This window comes from Scylla paramamosain, chromosome 36 (genome assembly GCF_035594125.1).
Source record: "Scylla paramamosain isolate STU-SP2022 chromosome 36, ASM3559412v1, whole genome shotgun sequence".
Lineage (NCBI taxonomy): Eukaryota > Metazoa > Arthropoda > Malacostraca > Decapoda > Portunidae > Scylla > Scylla paramamosain.
The window spans coordinates 197,287-204,119 of record NC_087186.1 but is presented as its reverse complement, the minus strand read 5'-3'; positions in this window follow the sequence as shown (position 1 = coordinate 204,119).

Here is a 6,833-nt window from a genome sequence, read left to right as displayed (position 1 = left end):
CAACAAACCGACCAAGTATCAAGGGCGTGAGGCCCCGCCAGAAGGGGAATCACGGCTCGCGAGCGGAGGGAGAGCGAGGGATCCCACGGCGCGTTAACACAACCGATGTACAAGGGCGTTGCGCCTCTCCCGGCAGGAGACGCTTCCACCCCAACCGGGGGAGGCGGGGGAGCGGAGCGCAGCAACAAACCGACCACGTATCAAGGGCGTGAGGCCCCGCCAGAAGGGGAATCACGTCTCGCGAGCGGAGGGAGAGCGTGGGACCCCACGGCGCGTTAACACAACCGAGGTACAAGGGCGGCGCGCCTCTCCCGGCAGGAGACGCTTCCACCCCGGCCGGGGGAGGCGGGGGAGCGGAACGGAGCAACAAACCGACCACGTATCAAGGGCGTGAGGCCCCGCCAGAAGGGGAATCACGTCTCGCGAGCGGAGGGAGAGCGCGGGACCCCACGGCGCCTTAACACAACCGAGGTACAAGGGCGGCGCGCCTCTCCCGGCAGGAGACGCTTCCATCCCGGCCGGGGGAGGCGGGGGAGCGGAACGGAGCAACAAACCGACCACGTATCAAGGGCGTGAGGCCCCGCCAGAAGGGGAATCACGTCTCGCCAGCGGAGGGAGAGCTCGGGACTCCATGGCGCGTTAACACAACCGAGGTACAAGGGCGGCGCGCCTCTCCCGGCAGGAGACGCTTCCACCCCAGCTGTGGGAGGCGGGGGAGCGGAACGGAGAAACAAACCGACCACGAATCAAGGGCGTGAGGCCCCACCAGGAGGGGAATCACGTCTCGCGAGCGGAGGGAGAGCGCGGGACCCCACGGCGCGTTAAAACAACCACGGTACAAGGGCGGCGCGCCTCTCCCGGCAGGAGACGCTTCCACCCCAGCAGGGGGAGGCAGGGGAGCGGAGCGGAGACACAAACCGACCACGTATCAGGGGCGTGAGGCCCCGCCAGAAGGGGAATCACGTCTCGCGAGCGGAGGGAGAGCGCAGGACCCCACGGAGCGTTAACACAACCACGGTACAAGGGCGGTGCGCCTCTCCCGGCAGGAGACGCTTCCACCCCAGCCGGGGGAGGCGGGGGAGAGGAGCGGAGCAACACACCGACCACATGTCAAGGGCGTGAGGCCCCGCCAGGAGGGGAATCACGTCTCGCGAGCGGAGGGAGAGTGCGGGACCCCACGGCGCGTTAAAACAACCACGGTACAAGGGCGGCGCGCCTCTCCCGGCAGGAGACGCTACCACCCCAGCCGGCGGAGGCGGAGGAGCGGAGTTAAGCAAGAAACCGACCACGTATCAAGGGCGTGAGGCCCCACCAGAAGGGGAATCACGTCTCGCGAGCGGAGGGAGAGCACGGGACCCCACGGCGCGTTAAAATAACCACGGTACAAGGGCGGCGCGCCTCTCCCCGCAGGAGACGCTTCCACCCCAGGAGGGGGAGACAGGGGAGCGGAGCGGAGCAACAAACCGACCACGTATCAAGGGCGTGAGGCCCCGCCAGAAGGGGAATCACGTCTCGCGAGCGGAGGGAGAGCGCAGGACCCCAGGGAGCGATAACACAACCACGGTACAAGGGCGGCGCGCCTCTCCCGGCAGGAGACGCTTCCACCCCAGCCGGGGGAGGCGGGGGAGCGGAGCGGAGCAACAAACCGACCAGGTATCAAGGGCGTGAGGCCCCGCCAGAAGGGGAATCACTTCTCGCGAGCGGAGGGAGAGCGAGGGACCCCACGGTGCGTTAACACAACCAAGGTACAAGGGCGTCGCGCCTCTCCCGGCAGGAGACGCTTCCACCCCAACCAGGGGAGGCGGGGGAGCGGAGCGAAGCAACAAACCGACCACGTATCAAGGGCGTGAGGCCCCACCAGGAGGGGAATCACGTCTCGCGAGCGTAGGGAGAGCGCGGGACCCCACGGCGCGCTAAAATAACCACGGTACAAGGGCGGCGCGCCTCTCCCGGCAGGAGACGCTTCCACTCCAGCAGGGGGAGGCAGGGGAGCGGAGTGGAGCAACAAACCGACCACGTATCAAGGGTGTGAGGCCCCGCCAGAAGGGGAATCACGTCTCGCGAGCGGAGGGAGAGCGCAGGACCCCACGGAGCGTTAACACAACCACGGTACAAGGGCGGCGCGCCTCTCCCGGCAGGAGACGCTTCCACCCCAGCCGGGGGAGGCGGGGGAGCGGAGCGGAGCAACACACCGACCATGTGTCAAGGGCGTGAGGCCCCGCCAGGAGGGGAATCACGTCTCGCGAGCGGAGGGTGAGCGCGGGACCCCACGGCGCGTTAAAACAACCACGGTACAAGGGCGGCGCGCCTCTCCCGGCAGGAGACGCTTCCACCCCAGCCGGGGGAGGCGGGGGAGCGGAGCGGAGCAACAAACCGACCACGTATCAAGGGCGTGAGGCCCCGCCAGAAGAGGTATCACGTCTCGCGAGCGGAGGGAGAGCGAGGGACCCCACGGTGCGTTAACACAACCGATGTACAAGGGCGTCGCGCCTCTCCCGGCAGGAGACGCTTCCACCCCAACCGGGGGAGGCGGGGGAGCGGAGCGGAGCAACAAACCGACCACGTATCAAGGGCGTGAGGCCCCGCCAGGAGGGGAATCACGTCTCGCGAGCGGAGGGAGAGCGCAGGACCCCACGGAGCGTTAACACAACCACGGTACAAGGGCGGCGCGCCTGTCCCGGCAGGAGACGCTTCCACCCCTGCCGGGGGAGGCGGGGGAGCGGAGCGGAGCAACACACCGACCACGTGTCATGGGCGTGAGGCCCCACCAGAAGGGGAATCACGTCTCGCGAGCGGAGGGAGGGCGCGGGACCCCACGGCACGTTAACAGAACCACGGCACAACGGCGGCGCGCCTCTCCCGGCAGGAGACGCTTCCACCCCTGCCGGGGGAGGCGAGGGGAGCGGAGCGGAGCAACACACCGACCACGTGTCAAGGGCTTGAGGCCCCGCCAGGAGGGGAATCACGTCTCGCGAGCGGAGGGAGAGGGCAGGACCCCATGGCGCGTTAACACAACCACGGCACAACGGCGGCGCGCCTCTCCCGGCAGGAGACGCTTCCACCCCTGCCGGGGGAGGCGGGGGAGAGGAGCGAAGCAACAAACCGACCACGTATCAAGGGCGTGAGGCCCCGCCAGAAGGGGAATCACGTCTCGCGAGCGGTGGGAGAGCGAGGGATCCCACGGCGCGTTAACACAACCGATGTACAAGGGCGTTGCGCGTCTCCCGGCAGGAGACGCTTCCACCCCAACCGGGGGAGGCGGGGGAGCGGAGCGCAGCAACAAACCGACCACGTATCAAGGGCGTGAGGCCCCGCCAGAAGGGGAATCACGTCTCGCGAGCGGAGGGAGAGCGTGGGACCCCACGGCGCGTTAACACAACCGAGGTACAAGGGCGGCGCGCCTCTCCCGGCAGGAGACGCTTCCACCCCGGCCGGGGGAGGCGGGGGAGCGGAACGGAGCAACAAACCGACCACGTATCAAGGGCGTGAGGCCCCGCCAGAAAGGGAATCACGTCTCGCGAGCGGAGGGAGAGCGCGGGACCCCACGGCGCCTTAACACAACCGAGGTACAAGGGCGGCGCGCCTCTCCCGGCAGGAGACGCTTCCACCCCGGCCGGGGGAGGGGGGGAGCGGAACGGAGCAACAAACCGACCACGTATCAAGGGCGTGAGGCCCCGCCAGAAGGGGAATCACGTCTCGCCAGCGGAGGGAGAGCGCGGGACTCCATGGCGCGTTAACACAACCGAGGTACAAGGGCGGCGCGCCTCTCCCGGCAGGAGACGCTTCCACCCCAGCCGGGGAAGGCGGGGGGAGCGGAACGGAGAAACAAACCGACCACGAATCAAGGGCGTGAGGCCCCACCAGGAGGGGAATCACGTCTCGCGAGTTGAGGGAGAGCGCGGGACCCCACGGTGCGTTAAAACAACCACGGTACAAGGGCGGCGCGCCTCTCCCGGCAGGAGACGCTTCCACCCCAGCAGGGGGAGGCAGGGGAGCGGAGCGGAGACACAAACCGACCACGTATCAGGGGCGTGAGGCCCCGCCAGAAGGGGAATCACGTCTCGCGAGCGGAGGGAGAGCGCAGGACCCCACGGAGCGTTAACACAACCGATGTACAAGGGCGTCGCGCCTCTCCCGGCAGGAGACGCTTCCACCCCAACCGGGGGAGGCGGGGGAGCGGAGCGGAGCAACAAACCGACCACGTATCAAGGGCGTGAGGCCCCGCCAGAAGAGGTATCACGTCTCGCGAGCGGAGGGAGAGCGCGGGACCCCACGGCGCGTTAACACAACCGATGTACAAGGGCGTCGCGCCTCTCCCGGCAGGAGACGCTTCCACCCCAACCGGGGGAGGCGGGGGAGTTTAGCGGAGCAACAAACCGACCACGTATCAAGGGCGTGAGGCCCCGCCAGGAGGGGAATCACGTCTCGCGAGCGGAGGGAGAGCGCAGGACCCCACGGAGCGTTAACACAACCGATGTACAAGGGCGTCGCGCCTCTCCCGGCAGGAGACGCTTCCACCCCAACCGGGGGAGGCGGGGGAGCGGAGCGGAGCAACAAACCGACCACGTATCAAGGGCGTGAGGCCCTGCCAGAAGAGGTATCACGTCTCGCGAGCGGAGGGAGAGCGAGGGACCCCACGGCGCGTTAACACAACCGATGTACAAGGGCGTCGCGCCTCTCCCGGCAGGAGACGCTTCCACCCCAACCGGGGGAGGCGGGGGAGCGGAGCGGAGCAACACACCGACCACGTGTCAAGGGCGTGAGGCCCCACCAGAAGGGGAATCACGTCTCGCGAGCGGAGGGAGGGCGCGGGACCCCACGGCACGTTAACAGAACCACGGCACAACGGCGGCGCGCCTCTCCCGGCAGGAGACGCTTCCACCCCTGCCGGGGGAGGCGAGGGGAGCGGAGCGGAGCAACACACCGACCACGTGTCAAGGGCTTGAGGCCCCGCCAGGAGGGGAATCACGTCTCGCGAGCAGAGGGAGAGGGCAGGACCCCATGGCGCGTTAACACAACCACGGCACAACGGCGGCGCGCCTCTCCCGGCAGGAGACGCTTCCACCCCTGCCGGGGGAGGCGGGGGAGAGGAGCGAAGCAACAAACCGACCACGTATCAAGGGCGTGAGGCCCCGCCAGAAGGGGAATCACGTCTCGCGAGCGGAGGGAGAGCGAGGGATCCCACGGCGCGTTAACACAACCGATGTACAAGGGCGTTGCGCCTCTCCCGGCAGGAGACGCTTCCACCCCAACCGGGGGAGGCGGGGGAGCGGAGCGCAGCATCAAACCGACCACGTATCAAGGGCGTGAGGCCCCGCCAGAAGGGGAATCACGTCTCGCGAGCGGAGGGAGAGCGTGGGACCCCACGGCGCGTTAACACAACCGAGGTACAAGGGCGGCGCGCCTCTCCCGGCAGGAGACGCTTCCACCCCGGCCGGGGGAGGCGGGGGAGCGGAACGGAGCAACAAACCTACCACGTATCAAGGGCGTGAGGCCCAGCCAGAAGGGGAATCACGTCTCGCGAGCGGAGGGAGGGCGCGGGAACTCACGGCGCCTTAACACAACCGAGGTACAAGGGCGGCGCGCCTCTCCCGGCAGGAGACGCTTCCACCCCGGCCGGGGGAGGCGGGGGAGCGGAGTGGAGCAACAAACCGACCACGTATCAAGGGCGTGAGGCCCCGCCAGAAGGGGAATCACGTCTCGCGAGTGGAGGGAGAGCGCGGGACCCCACGGCGCGTTAACACAACCGAGGTACAAGGGCGTCGCGCCTCTCCCGGCAGGAGACGCTTCCACCCCAGCCGGGTGAGGCGGGGGAGCGGAGCGGAGAAACAAACCGACCACGTATCAAGGGCGTGAGGCCCCACCAGGAGGGGAATCACGTCTCGCGAGCGGAGGGAGAGCGCGGGACCCCACGGCGCGTTAAAACAACCACGGTACAAGGGCGGCGCGCCTCTCCCGGCAGGAGACGCTTCCACCCCAGCAGGGGGAGGCAGGGGAGCGGAGCGGAGACACAAACCGACCACGTATCATGGGCGTGAGGCCCCGCCAGAAGGGGAATCACGTCTCGCGAGCGGAGGGAGAGCGCAGGACCCCACGGAGCGTTAACATAACCACGGTACAAGGGATTTGCGCCTCTCCCGGCAGGAGACGCTTCCACCCCAGCCGGGGGAGGCGAGGGAGAGGAGCGGAGCAACACACCGACCACGTGTCAAGGGCGTGAGGCCCCGCCAGGAGGGGAATCATGTCTCGCGAGCGGAGGGAGAGTGCGGGACCCCACGGCGCGTTAAAACAACCACGGTACAAGGGCGGCGCGCCTCTCCCGGCAGGAGACGCTTCCACCCCTGCCGGGGGAGGCGGAAGAGCGGAGCGGAGCAACACACCGACCACGTGTCAAGGGCTTGAGGCCCCGCCAGGAGGGGAATCACGTCTCGCGAGCGGAGGGAGAGGGCAGGACCCCATGGCGCGTTAACACAACCACGGCACAACGGCGGCGCGCCTCTCCCGGCAGGAGACGTTTCCACCCCAGCCGTGGGAGGCGGTGGAGCGGAGCGGAGAAACAAACCGACCACGTGTCAAGGGCGTGAGGCCCCGCCAGAAGGGGAATCACGTCTTGCGAGCGGAGGGAGAGCGCAGGACCCCACGGCGCGTTAACACAACCAAGGTACAAGGGCGGGGCGCCTCTCCCGGCTGGAGAGGCTTCCACCCCAGCTGGGGGAGGCGGGGAAGCGGAGCGGAGCAACACACCGACCACATGTCAAGGGCGTGAGGCCCCGAGAGGAGGGGAATCACGTCTCACGAGCGGAGGGAGATCGCGGGACTACTACTACTCACCG